Consider the following 15,133-nt stretch of genomic DNA (forward strand, 5'->3'; position numbering starts at 1 on the left):
TTCCCTTCCCTTCCCTTCCCTTCCCCCCTCCCTCCCTCCCTCCCTCCTTCCTTCCTTCCTTCCCTCCCTCCCTCCCTCCCTTCCTCCCTCCCTTCCCCCCTCCCTCCCTCCCTCCCTCCTTCCTTCCTTCCTTCCTTCCCTCCCTCCCTCCCTCCCTCCCTTCCTCCCTCCCTTCCCCCCTCCCTCCCTCCCTCCCTCCTTCCTTCCTTCCCTCCCTCCCTCCCTCCCTCCCTTCCTCCCTCCCTTCCTCCCTCCCTTCCTCCCTCCCTTCCTCCCTCCCTTCCTTTTTTCCTTTATGTAAGTGATATCTACTCTTAAAGGGAAATATATGGTGACTTACAAAGGACACAGTTATAGCAAAAACATTAAAAACAAGGACCAAAGTACAAAAACAACATAAGAAAGAGTGCAGCGTGGGGGACAGAAAACATGGAAGTTCAAGGCTTAGCAGGAGTTGCTTAAAATAAATACAAAATATATTCCTGAAGTCTCTGAGTGCTAAGATCCAAAAGGAGGCATAATAAGTGATAAAGATCCTATGTCTAACAGCATAGGCATACCAGCTCCTCAAAAAGACAAGCTTTTCTCTGGTTCTGAGCAGCATTTTTCAACTGGCTGTTTACATAAGGGCTATCTCTTAGCTTTGGGGTAAACCCAGTGGAAAAGGAGAGGGTTCTCACTATGATTTAAAGAACAAGAGTGAAAGACTGGCACTGTTTGCTGTTACTATTTTGCCTTGTACATTTTATTGAGAGTGCATTTGAGGTGGTAAATTCTGTTTCTTTTCACTTCACTCCACTCCACTCTACTCCATTTCTTTTTATCCTATCCCATCCCATCCTATGTAATTGTTGAATATTCTTGCTTGGGTTCCTTTGTTCAGGTATAGACATAAATTGTTTTCACATTTTTTTTCAAGGGGGAGAGAGGTCACACATATCTCTGAGAAACTGATGAAAGCTATAAATGTCTTAGTAGGGAAAATATACATAAAAACACAAAATTTTGCATAAATTAATTTTATTGCATTCAAAATTTATTTTGAATAATTACTCCACGCTGGAGTAACATATATATAAATTAAGATAATGTATAAATTAAGTCTCTCTCACTTTTATTTTTCTTGAAAAAGTAATGACCTCATTGTGAAAAATTAAAAAAAAACTTCAAATTCTGCTCTGAGTAAATTTCAGTAAGAAGTTACTCTGATTTGGCAGTAAACATTGATGTACAACAATATTTATGCTATTTGTGCATTTAATTATTATAATACCTATAGTTTTAAAAATTCTTACTATGTTCTAGGTCCTATGCTAAAAACTTAGAACAAATCTCAGTTTTGCCAGAACTCCAGCCTTTTCACATTGGGCATTCTTCTAAGAAAAACACAAGAAGCAGTATAGCTTTTGGGCAACTTCACTCTTGATGATGAAAGTAAAATGAAAACATAATTAAGCTTTATTATATTTCTTCCCATTGACATTTTCCAACTTGTGCTAAGCCTGATATAATCATAGACAGATGTCCACAGTCATAATGGTAGAAAATATTTTAACTCCTCTCAAAGGGAGAGTATCCTAACCTCAAAACACATGAGTAGTACCTTACTTGACCATGTTCTACACCTCTCCTGGTTCATAGAATTTCCTGCTCTTTGCCACCAGGACTGTTTTTTACTTTATCCTCACTTATCTCCAGATATTCTAAACTTCATTCTCTACCACAGGATACACCAGTTCCTCAGTCCTGCAAGAGATTTCAGGACGTTGAAATAGTCCCAATCCCCAAGGTCTGACTTCATAGCATTGATCATTTTTGTTGTTGTTTTGTTTTTGTTTTGAGATGGAGTCTCGTTCTGGAGTGTGGTGGCACGATCTCGGCTCACTCCAACCTCCACCTCCCGGGTTCAAGCAATTCTCCTGCCTCAGCCTTACAAGTAGCTGGGACTACAGGCGCGTGCCCCCACGCCTGGTTAATTTTTGTATTTTTAGTAGAGACGGGGTTTCACCATCTGACCACACTGGTCTCGAACTCCTGACCTCAAGTGATCTGCCCGCCTTGGCCTCCCAAAGTGCTGGGATTACAGGCGTGAGCCACTGCACCTGGCTTGATAATTCTTACACTGTGGAAAATACAGGTTGTTGTGAAAGGTCAGTGAGAGTTTATTGTTTGTCAGAAAATAATCTGACCACAGACACTTGGCTTTAATTTCACTCAATTACAGTACTTCTTTCAGAGGCAAACTCAGTAAGTCTAACTCATGTGACTGTTCCTGGAGGATATTTTCATTTGTGGGTTAAAAAACAAAAGAGTCCAGAGAAGTGTTTTCTGGAGGCAGAAAGTTGGTTTTAGGCAGCCATAGTGTTCTTTTGTCTTAATCCTGGTGTTGTAAATCTTTCTTCTGCTCCTTAAGCAGTCTCCCTTCTTGCTTCCTCACATAACCACCCCCTAAATTAAAAAAAGAAGTCTGTGAAAGGGAAGGGATTTTTAAAGTAAATTTATTCCAATTTGGCTATGTAATTGGCTGAGGGGCATGGATTATTTTAACATAGAATCAGTGATGCTTAAAGTGTTGATTCCATTTGAAAAGTTACTTTCTTAAATGAAGGGGCTAAAATCTTGGCTTAGTGGATTATTCCTGGATTTCCAGGTATTAGATCCTTTTACTTGAAATTCTGGATATGTCCACCACTTGTTGTTCTTTGATGACACCAATGTTGACGATCTAACATGGAATATAGTGGTTAAAATGGATACTGGAGAGTACAGGGGGAAAATGTACAAGAGTAGGGGAAAGAAAACTCTGTGGCCAGACTGCCTGAGTTTAGATCCCAATGATGCCCCTCACTAACTTTGAGCAAGTTATTAACTTTGAGCAAATTATTCAACATTTTTGAGTCTCAGTTTTCCTACCTATTATGTGCATGCTAGTAAACCGTATCTTATAGGGCTGTCATGAGGCTTGAATGAATTAATACATTAAAAAGTTTAAGATGATGTCTAGTACATCGTAAGTACTGAATAAATTGGCTGCTATCCTCTAGGAATTTTTAGATAATTCAGTGTAGAGCATAGTTTTCTCCACTCCCTGGCTTATGCCTTGGATAGATACCATTGACCTAGACTGGACCTTTGGATTGAGACTCCAATTACCAATCCAAAAGTTTACAATAGGTTTAATCATTAAGCTCAATTGACTAGCTCAAAACAGAAACAGAAACAGTTCTAAGAACTGGCACATCTTCCTGCACTTGCCTTTCAATCCTTATGCTGCACTGCACCGTCAGGAAAAATGTTTATTAAAATATTTAGCCATGCATACCAAAGTATAATAAGAATTAACAAAGGAAAAAACATTTAACCAGTTTGTCGAAATACTGAACCAGGTAGTTAATACCAGACAAATTTTACCTTAAATGAAGACTATACTTTATGTATTTTATTTGTATGAATCTTTCAGGTTTTTTTTTCTTTACAACAGAATAAATTTTCCTAAACATTGTCCTCTCATTTAAGAGTTAACTTTATTGTCACCAAACTATTTCAAATTAGGACAAATGAGAGATGCCTGGATTTTAAACCCCAAAAGACTAAGCCAGGTACCAGAAAGGATCTGCAGATGAAATTTCTTAGACTAAGGAAATATATTTTTATTTCCCTGCTTATTAAAATCAAACTTTTCAAAACAGACTCTAATTTTGTCTAGGAGAAGAAATTAATATTTTTTGTTTGGAATCTTTAATATCATTTTATGCTGCTTTCTCAACCAGCATGTGTGTGTTGTATATGTTCTGTTTTTAAACTTCCAAGATGTGTGGCAAAAGCATTGAAAATGTGTAGTAAAAGCATTGAAAATAGGGCTAATAATTCTAGATATACTACTTTGTACGATTTAAAAGAATATAGGAAAATTATTATTATCACACTGGTGTTATAAAAGAAAAATGTTGCTATTAAATATGTTCCAAAATATGGAGCCTCAAATAAAAGGAAGTTGATGCTGCCTGTTGCAATCAACAATAAAGGCAGGCACTGTGAGGAGGCAGCAGAAGCACTTGATCAGTTACAAGGAGATCTGAGTCTAGGACCTGCTCTGCTACCACTTAATTACAGATCTGGAACTAATCACTCAGCCTTTATGTAGAATGAGGGGGTTGGGTTGATGAATAACTAATGTCACTTTTTTTCAAGATCATAATTCTAAAACTAGTTATATGATATGAACAAGCCACTTAATCTTTCTGAGTCTGACTTTCTTTATGTAAAAATACAGTCTTAAAGATACCAGTACTACTTTTGCTGTATTTTGTGGGTAATTTAGGTATTTCAGAGGCTAGAGTCTTGAACTGCGTAGCACAAGGTGTTAAACAGGTGATTGTGACAGAGGAATTGTTAGTTCAGCTTAGACTAGATATCCTCAACCAAGATGCAAATGGCAAAGAAGCCAGTCAGCAAACGTTTGCTGGGTACCTTCTATTTGACAGCATTGTGTTAAGATTTGAAGATATGGACCAAGACCCTTGTTCTAAAAATTGACAAATTATTTCTTTTTTTTTTTTTTTTTTTTTTTTTTTTTTTTTGAGACGGAGTCTCGCTCTGTCACCCAGGCTGGAGTGCAGTGGCCAGATCTCAGCTCACTACAAGCTCTGCCTCCCGGGTTCACGCCATTCTCCTGCCTCAGCCTCCCGAGTAGCTGGGACTTTTGGGAGGCCGAGACGGGTGGATCACAAGGTCAGGAGATCGAGACCATCCTGGCTAACACAGTGAAAACCCGTCTCTACTAAAAAGACAAATTATTTCTTAACTTTAAGAAATGACTCTTGACTTACAGCAAAAAGACAGAAGGAGTAGACATGGATGGATCTCATTCTTGTTTACAAACATAGAAGTTATAAATAAAATATGACAATAATTCAAATATGAAAGCAGGGTTTCTTTCTTGAAGAAAAATCACAAGTGGCAGAAATAAAGAGTAAAGTTACTACTATGAGGGGGAGCAAGCACTGGTGCAATTTCCATGCATTCAGGGGGACAGGAGGCATGATTTCTATGCTGTGTGAAGCAAGGGAGCTGGACCTGAGCCACCAGCTTAATTCCTAAGCCTTAAGGAGTAGGATCAACCAAGAAAAGAAGATTAGAAAAATTCTACTGACTAGCCCAAAGAAGCATTAAATAGCATTAAATAACACTATCATCTGTTCAAGGCCATAAGTAAGGAAAAAAAAAGTCACTACTAGTCATTGAAACTCCAGGCTTTACAATCTAAATCTGTCCTACCTGCACAGTATTGAACTCTCAAAAAATAATCCTAATACTAGTTCAAGACTACTACTGATGGTGCCCCAGGATCATAAAAGAAGTAATCATGAAATTTTCCTGTAGAAATATTTCCACAAACAAGACCCATAAAAGTCTCATGGAAGAATAATAAATAAGATAAAGATGGGTTTACAATACAAAATTACATGCGAACTATGATGCTGGAGAGACATCAGATGTCACCAAAAGGATTAACCCTCCCAGAATTGGATATAACAAAACAATCTGAAAGAGAATGTAAAATATGTTTAACAAGATTAAACCTTTAAAATATAGGAGAAAAATAAACAAAAGCCGGGCGCGGTGGCTCAAGCCTGTAATCCCAGCACTTTGGGAGGCCGAGATGTGCGAATCACAAGGTCAGGAGATCGAGACCATCCTGGCTAACACAGTGAAACCCCGTCTCTACTAAAAAAAATACAAAAAACTAGCCAGGCGAGGTGGCGGGCGACTGTAATCCCAGCTACTTGGGAGGCTGAGGCAGGAGAATGGTGTGAACCCGGGAGGCGGAGCTTGCAGTGAGCTGAGATCCGGCCACTGCACTCCAGCCTGGGCGACAGAGCGAGACTCTGTCTCAACAACAACAACAACAAAAAAAAAAAAAAAAAAAAGAAAAATATAATATTTTAAAAAAGAATAGGAGGATTTGAAAAAGAACCAAATAATACTTTTAAAATGGAAAATAGAGTAAGATAAAAAAAAAAGTTAATGAGTGATTTAAAAGGAAGTTAGAAATCATTAAGGTGCTGAGCATGGTAATTCAGGCTTGTATTCCCAGCATTTGGGGGCTCAGGTTGGGTGTCACTTGAAGCCAAGAGTTTGAGAGCAACCTTGGCAATGTAGCAAGACCTCATCTCTTCAACACACAAAATATTATTTAAAAAATAGCCAGGCATGGTGGCGCCTGCCTGTAGTCTGAGTTACTCGGGAGAATGTGGCAGAAGGATCCCTTGAGCCCAGGAGATGGAGGCTACAGTGAGCTATGATTACACCTCTGCACTCCAACCTGGGTGACAGAGGGAGACCCTGTCTCTACAAAACAAACAAATAAAGTCCCTCCTCCACACCCTAATAATTAGAGAAGACTAGGGAATGGAAAAGAAAGCTAGGAAACTGTAATTCAGCATAGTAATATAAAGAGATGCTAACAATAATGAGATTAAAAAATTTGATGTGTAGAAGGCTAAAGCCCAACAGGGTCTACCAGACATTTCAGAAGAGAATAGAAAATATGGGAGAAGCAACTCTTAGAGAAGTAATAACTAAAAAGTTTTCGCGATTGAAGAATGACTTTTCAAGTAGGAAAAGAAAAACAAACCACATCATGGTAAAATTGCAGAACACCAGATAAAGAAAATTTAAAAGATGTTTATAGAAAAAAAGACTCCCCCAAAATAAATAAAAATTGGAAAATAATATTTTCAAAGTGTTGTCAACCCAGAATTCCTACCTTATCAAACTGACAATCAACAGTGAGAGAAAAATAAAAGCATTTTCATATAAACACTGAAGAATCTGTCACTCACAGACTCTGGCTGAAAGAATTATTAAATCATATACATCAAAAATCAAGACGTTGAACCCAAAAGGAAGAAAATGCAATATGAACACACCTTGTTTTATTGCACTTCACTTTATTGCACATCATATTGTGTTTTTTTTTTTTTACAACTGGAAATTTTGTGACAATTCTGTGTCAAGCAGGTCTGTTGGTCCCATTTTTCCAATAGCATGCGCTCACTTCATGTCTCTGTGTCAGTCACATTTTGGTAATTCTCACAATATGTCAAACTTTTTCATTATTATTTCTGTTATGGTGATCTGTGATCACGATCTTTGATGTTACTATTGCAATTATCTTTGGGTGCCATGAACCACGTCCATGTAAGATGGCAAACATAATCAATAAACGTTGTATGTGTTCTGGCTGCTCTACAGACTGGCAAATCCCCTGACTCTCATACTCTTCTCAGACTTCTCTATTCCTCGAGACACAACATCATTGAAATTAGGCCAATTAATAATCCTACAATGGCCTCTAAGTGTTCAAGTGAAAGGAAGAGTTGCATGTCTCTTACTCAGGATCAAAAGCTAGAAATGATTAAGCTTAGTGAGAAAGGCATGTGAAAGCTGAGAAAAGCAGAAAGCTAGTATGATGTGTCAAACAGTTAGCCAAATTGTGATTGCAAAGGAAAAGTTATTCAAGGAAATTAAAAATACTACTCCAGTGAACACACAAATGGTAAGAAAATAGAAGAGTCTTCTTGCTGACATGGAGAAAATTTGAGTGGCCTGGATGGAAGATCAAACCAGCTACAACATTCCCTTAAGCTAAAGCCTAATCCAGAACAAGCCTCTGATTTGTTTCAATTCTATGGAGGCTGACAGAGTTGAGACAGCTACAAAGGAAAAGTTGGAATCTAGCAGAGATTGGTTTATGAAGTTTAATGAAAGAAGCCATCTCCATAACATAAAAATGCAAAGGAAAGCAGCAAGTGCTGATGTAGAAGCTGCAGCAAGTTATTCAGAAGATATAGATAAGATAATTGATGAAGATGACTATACTAAACAACAGATTTTCAGTGTATAAAACAGTCTTCTATTGAAAGAAGATGCCATCTAGGACTTTCACAGCTTGAGAGAAGTCAACATCTGGCTCCAAACTTCAAAGGACAGGTTCTGTTGTTAGCAGCTAATACTGCTGGTGACCTAAAGTTGAAGCCAATGTTCATTCACCAGTGGTTTCGAGATGAAACTGTTTCACTTCAGATCATTGGGTATTAGATTCTCATAAGGAGTGTGCAACCTACATCTCTTGCATGCATAGTTCATGTTACGGTTCATGCTCCTATGATAATCTAATGCTGCTGATCTCACAGGAGGCTAAGCTCAGGAGATAACACTCACTCGCCCATGGCTAACCTCCTGCTGTGTGACCTGGTTCCTAACAGGCCATGGACTGGTACCCAGGGCTGGGGACCCCTGTTCTAGAGTTTTATAGTTTTGCATTTTACATTAGTTCTATGATTCATTTGAGATAGCTTTTGTGAAAGATGTAAGTCTATCTCTATGTTCATTTTTTTTTTTTTTTTTTTTTTTTTTGCTTGTGGTTGTCCAGTTGTTTCAGCAACATTTGTTGAAAAGACTATCCTCTGTCCATTGAATTTCCCTTGCTTCTTTGTTGAGGAGCAGTTAACTATATTTGTGTGGGTCTATTTATGGAGTCTCTATTCTATTTTATTAATCTATTTGTCTATTCTAGTGGGGTGTGAAATGGTATTTAACTGTGGCTTTAATTTGTATTTCTCTGATGACTAAGATGCTGAGTCTTTTCACGTGTTTATTGCCCATCCACATATCTTCTTTTATTAAGTGTCTGTTCAAGTCTTTTGCCCACTTAAAAAAAGTGGGCTGCTTGGGTTCTTATTATTAATGTGTATTCTTCACAATTTACGAATTGCAATTCTAATCTACGGTTAGATTTACAAATCTAATTTACACTTTTGGATACAATTCCTTCGTCAGCTATATGTACCGCAAGTATTTTCTCCCAGTTTGTGGCTTCCATTTTTATCTTTTTCTTTTTCTTTTCTTTTTTTTGAGACGGAGTCTCGCCCTGTTGCCCAGGCTGGAGTGCAGTGGCATGATCTTGGTCACTGCAACCTCTCTGCCTCTCAGGTTCAAGCGGTTCTCCTGCCTCAGCTGGGACTATAGGCATGCGTCACGATGTCCGGCAAAGTTTTGTATTTTGTGTGTGTGTGTGTGTGTGTGTGTGTGTGTGTATATATTTTTTAGTAGAGACAGGGTTTTACCAGGTTGGCCAGGCTGGTCTCAAACTCCTGACCTCAGATAATCCACCATCTCGGTCTCCCAAAATGCTGGGATTACAAGCAGGAGCCACCATGTCTGACCTATTTTTAATCTTCTTAACAGTGCCTTTGATGACAGGAGTTTTTAATTCGACTAAAGCTAATTATCAATTTTTTTCTTTTATGCTTAGTGCTTTTGGGTCCTTTAAAAAAATCTTTATCCCAAAGTTGCAAATGTATTCTCCTATGTTTTCTTTGAGAAACATTTTAGTTTTAGCTTTCTGATTTTAGGACTACAGTCCACCTCAGATTGAGTTTTCAAGGTGATTTGTTTATTCAGTTAGTCTAGCACCATTTGTTGAAAAAACTTTCCCTTCTCAATTAAATTACCTTGGTATGTTACCTTGGTATGTCTTTAAAAGGACAATGGACCATATATGTTTTATCTATTTCTAACCATTTGTTCTACTTCATTGATGTATTTGACTACCTTTATGCTGATTTCATCTTGTCTTGATTGCTATGGCTTTACTGAAAGTCATACCTTTAGTAATGTGAGCCATCTAAATCAGTTTTTTTTCCAATCTTTAAAAAAATTTTTGTTTTACTTTAAGTTGCAGGATACAAGTGCAGAACGTGTAGGTTTGTTACATAGGTATACGTGTGCCATGGTGGTTTACTGCACCTGTCAACTTATCGTCTAGGTTTTAAGCCCCGCATGCATTAGCCATTTGTCTTAATGCTCTCCCTCCCCTTGCCCCCTACTCCCCAACAGGCCCCAGTGTGTATTGTTTCTCTTCGTGTTCATGTGTTCTCATGGTTCAACTACCACTTATGAGTGAGAGCATGCGGCGTTTGGTTTTCTGTTCCTGTGTTAGTTTGCTGAGGATGATGGCTTCCAGCTTCATCCATGTCCCTGCAATGGACATTATCTCATTCCTTTTTATGGCTGCATAGTATTCCATGGTGTATATGTACCAAATTTTCTTTATCCAGTCTATCATTGATGGACATTTGGGTTGGTTCCATGTCTTTGCTATTGTAAATAGTGCTGCAATAGACATATGGGTGCATGTGTCTTTATAGTAGAATGATGAGTATATACCCAGTAATGGTATTAGTGGGTCAAATGGTATTTCTGGTACTAGATCCTTTAGGAATTGCCACACTGTCTTCCAGAATGGTTGAACTAATTTACCCTCCCACCAACAGTGTAAAAGCGTTCCTATTTCTCCACAGCCTTGCCAGCATGTATTGTTTCTTAACTTTTTAATAATCACCATTCTGACTGGTGTGAGATGATATCTCTTTGTGGTTTTGATTTGCATTTCTCTAATGATTAGTGTGATGTTGAGCTTGTTTTCATATGTTTGATGGCTACATAAATGTCTTCTTTTGAGAAGTGTCTGTTCATATCCTCTGCCCACTTTTTGATAGGATCATTTGTCTTTTTTCTTGTAAATTTGTTTCAGTTCCTTGTAGATTCTGTATATTAGACCTTTGCAATGAAGTGAATGCAAACAATTTCTCCCATTCTGTAGGTTGCCTGTTCATTCTGATAATAGTTTACTTTGCTGTGCAGAAGCTCTTTAGTTTAATTTGATCCCATTTGCCAATTTTGGCTTTTGTTGCAATTGCTTTTGGTGTTTTCACATGAAGTCTTTGCCCATGCCTATGTCCTGAAGGGTATTGCCTAGGTTTTCTTCTAGGGTTTTTATGGTTTTGAGTTTTACACTAAAGTCTTCAATCAATCTTGAGTTAATTTTTGTATAAGGTGTCAGGAAGGGATCCGGTTTCAGTTTTCTGCATATGGCTAGCCAGCTTTCCCAGCTCTATTTATTAAATAGGGAATCCTTTCCCTATTGCTTGTTTTTGTCTGAGTTGTTGAAGATCAAATGGTTGTAGATGTGTGGTGTTATTTCTGAGGCCTCTGTTCTGTTCCATTGGTCTATATATCTGTTTTGGCACCAGTACCATGCTGTTTTGGTTATTGTAGCCTTGTAGTATAGTTTGAAGTCAGGTAGCATGATGTCTCCAGCTTTGTTCTTTTTGCTTAGGTTGTCTTGGCTATACAAGCTCTTTTTTGGTTCCATATAAAATTTAAAGTAGTTTTTTCTAATTCTGTGAAGAATGGCAATGGTAGTTTGATGGGAATAGCATTGAATCTATGAATTGCTCTCAGCAGTGTGGCCATTTTCAAGATATTGATTCTTCCTATCTTTGAAGATGGAATGTTTATCCATTTGTTTGTGTATTCTCTTATTTCCTTGAGCAGTGGTTTGTAGTTCTTCTGGAAGAGGTTCTTCACATCCCTTGTTAGCTGTTTTCCTAGGTATTTTATTCTCTTTGTAGAAATTGCGATGGGAGTTCACTCATGATTTGGGTCCCTGCTTGTCTATTGTGGGTGTATAGGAATGCTTGTGATTTTGCATGTTGATTTTGTATCCTGAGACTTTGCTGAAGTTGCTTATCAGTTTAAGGAGTTTTGGGGCTGAGATGATGGGATTTTCTAAATATAGAATCATGTTGTTTGGAAACAGAGACAATTTGATTTCCTATTTGAATACCCTTTATTTCTTTCTCTTGCCTGATTGCTCTGGCCAGAACTTCCAATACTATGTTGAATAGCGTTGGTGAGAGGGGGCATCTTTGTCTCGTGCCAGTTTTCAAAGGAAATGCTGCCAGTTTTTGCCCATTCACTATGATATCGGCTGTGGGTTTGTCATAAACAGCTCTTATTATTTTGAGATACGTTCCGTCAATACCTAGTTTACTGACAGTTTTTAACATGAAGTGATGTTGAATTTTATCAGAGGCCTTTTCTGCATCTATTGAGGTGATCATGTGGTTTTTGTCATTGGTTCTGTTTATGTGATGGGTTACATTTATTGATTTGCATATGTTGAACCAGCCTTGCATCCTAGGGATGAAGCCAACTTGACAGTGGTGGATTAGCTTTTTGATGTGCTGCTGGATTCGGTTTTTGCATCGATGTTCATCAGGGATATCGGCCTGAAGTTTTCTTTTGTGCGTGTGTGTCTCTGCCAGGTTTTGTTATCAGGATGATGCTGGCTTCATAAAATGAGTCAGGGAGGAGTCCCTCTTTTTTAATTGTTTGGAATAGTTTCAGAAGGAATGCTACCAGCTCCTCTTGGTATCTCAGGTAGAAAGGATTTGACTTCTTGTTTTAGTCTTGTGAGGATTTATGTGTCCAGGAATTTATCCATTTCTTCTAGTTTTTCTAGTTTATTTGCATAGAGGTGTTCTTCTTTTTGGCTTTTCTGTCTTTTGCATTTCCACAAATATTTTAAATCTGCTTGTTAATTTCTATAAAAAAAGTTTCATTTATGGATTTTTGACTGTATCAATTTGGGGAGAATAGACACCTTAGCAACTTTGAATCTTCCATCCATACTAGGCATATATCTCCATTTATTTAGATCTTTTAAAATGTATTTGAACAGGGTCAGGTGTGGTGGCTCACACCTGTAATCCCAGCACTTTGGGAGGCCAAGGTGGGTAGATCACGCAGTCAGGAGTTCGAGACCAGCCTAGCTAATAAGGTGAAACCCCATCTCTACTACAAAGACAAAAATTAGCTGGGCATGATGGCATGTGCCTGTAGTCCCAGTTACTCGGGAGGCTGAGGTAGAAGAATCGCTTGAACCTGGGAGGTGGAGGTTGCAGTGAGCCAAGATTGTGCCACTGCACTCCAGCCTAGACAACAGAGCAAGACTCTGTCAAAAAAAAAAAAATTATCTGAAAAATGAAATCTTGTTAAGTAAATTTTGTAAGATTTATTCCCAAGAATTTTATAATTTTTGATGCTATTTTAAATGAAAATGATTTTATACTTTTAGATTTCAATTGTTTGTTGCTAATATATTAAAATGTCTTTATTTTATATCATGCAGTCTTGCTAAATTTATTAATTACAGTAACTTTTTGGAGATATCTTAGCATTTTTAATATATTTGATGATATCATCTGCAATTCCTTCTTAATTTTACTCTTCTGTTTCTTTTTCCTGCATATTGCACTGGCTAGCATCTTCAGCACAATGTTGAATAGAAGTGATTATAGCAATTATATTGAACTCTGTTTTTGTCAGTCTTAGGAGAGAAAGCATTCACTATTACACTATTAAGTATGATATTTGTGGTAAGTTCTTCACAGGTGATTTTATCAGTTTGAAGAAGTTCTCTTTTATTTCTTATTTGCTGAGAGTTTAAAAAAAGTCAGATTCTTTTTGTCTCCTACATTTATTGAGATGATCATGAAGTTTTTCTCGTTTATTCTATCACATGATTAATTAATTTAATTGATTTTCTATTGATTGCCAACCTAACCTTGCATCCCTGGGATAAATCTCACTTGGTCATGATGTATTATTAGTTTTATATGTTGAGAGATTTGACTTCCTGCTATTTTTAAAGGATTTTTTTGGCATCTGTGTAAAAATTCGTTGGCCTGTAATTTTATTTTCTTGTAATGTCTTTGTCAGATTTTGGTATAAGGGTTATCCTGGCATTATGAAATGATCTGGGAAGTTCCTTCCTTTCTTTATTTTCTAAAAGAGTTTGTATGGATTGGAATTACTTCTTCCCTAATTTACAAGTAAAACTATCTGGGCTGACAGTTGGATGCTTTCAGGATTTTCTCCTTATCTTTGAATTACAGCAGTTTGACTGACTATGATGTGTTTATGAGTGGTTTTTCTTGTATTTGTTTTTCTTGTGATTTTTCTGAGCCTCTTGGATCTATAAGCTGAAGTTCTTAATAAAATTTGGGAAATTTTGACCATGATTTCTTCTGATATTTTGTCTTCCCTATTCCTTCTCTTTTCCCCTTCTAGGACTCCAATTGCATATATGTTAGACAATATGTTGATATTGTCCCATAGATTCTTGAAGCTCAGTTTATTTTTTAAAATCTGTTTTCTCCCCGGATTTGAGAGTAATTTCTACCCAGACTTTGAGCTTCTTTTCTATATGGCTCCTTCTATTCTGGGATAGCTACTTTCAATTTCCAGTTGTTCTTGTAGCCCCAAAGAGTTTCCTGTTATACCTTAACTCATTAAGACTGTGGCTTTCTGATCGAATTTCAGCCACTTCTGCCATAGAGACTGGGTAGTGCCCTTAGTGGAAATACCAAAGAAACTTGGAATACCTTTCAGTTTCTACCTGTTTTTCATTGCTGTCCAATGCCTTCGAGTAGTTTTTTTTAAACGTTTGTGCATACATTAAAATTGTTATCTATGAGGGGGTTAATATGGTACAATCTATTCCATCATTATTGAAACCAGAATTCTACCTCCTGTATTTATTTTTATTTTTTATTTTTTTTTGAGATAGAGTCTCACTGTGTTACCCAGGCTGGTATGCAGTGGTGTGAACTCAGCTCACTGCAATCTCTGCCTCCCAGGTTCAAGTGATTCTTGTGCCTCAGCCTCCGTAGTAACTGGGATTACAGACAGGCAGCACCACACCAGGCTAATTTTTGTATTTTTAGTAGAGATGGGGTTTCACCATATTGCTCAGGCTGGTCTCGAACTCCTGACGTCAAGTGATCTGCCCACCTCGGCCTCCCAAAGTGTTGGGATTAGAGGTGTGAGCCACTGCACACAACCCTGTATTCTTAAAGTTAATTTGTTCACCTTTCACTCTGTTTTACAATTTAGAAATCCTGCTATCCCCAACTCAAAATAACTAGTCATTAGAACCTAACAATTCTTTATCAGGTATGCTTCCTGAATCTAGTGACACCCTAACTTGCTTAGAGTCACTGCTTGAGTTCTAGTTCTCATTTAACTGGTTTTGCTTGCCCCTTAGCGTCAGTCATTTTCCACACTCCTTCACTTATCCTCCTAAAAATAATTCCTTATTATGTTACTCCTTTGTTTTATGACCCCTGTAAGGTTCCTTCAATATAAATCTTCTTGGTTTGGTTTATAAAGTCCCTTCCAATTGAATCTATGTCCTAATGTTGTTCCACATAGAACCAAT

The 15,133-nt window shown here is 37.6% G+C and overlaps 1 protein-coding gene across 1 annotated transcript in view; it reads left to right on the forward strand.

Moving 5' to 3' along the window:
* The window catches only part of ADGRG7 (adhesion G protein-coupled receptor G7), a 73,001-nt gene that overhangs the window by 7,525 nt on the left and 50,343 nt on the right, over window positions 1–15,133 (forward strand). The window lies entirely within an intron of this gene.

The sequence above is a fragment of the Rhinopithecus roxellana genome, chromosome 1, assembly GCF_007565055.1.
Source record: "Rhinopithecus roxellana isolate Shanxi Qingling chromosome 1, ASM756505v1, whole genome shotgun sequence".
Classification (NCBI taxonomy): Eukaryota; Metazoa; Chordata; class Mammalia; order Primates; family Cercopithecidae; genus Rhinopithecus; species Rhinopithecus roxellana.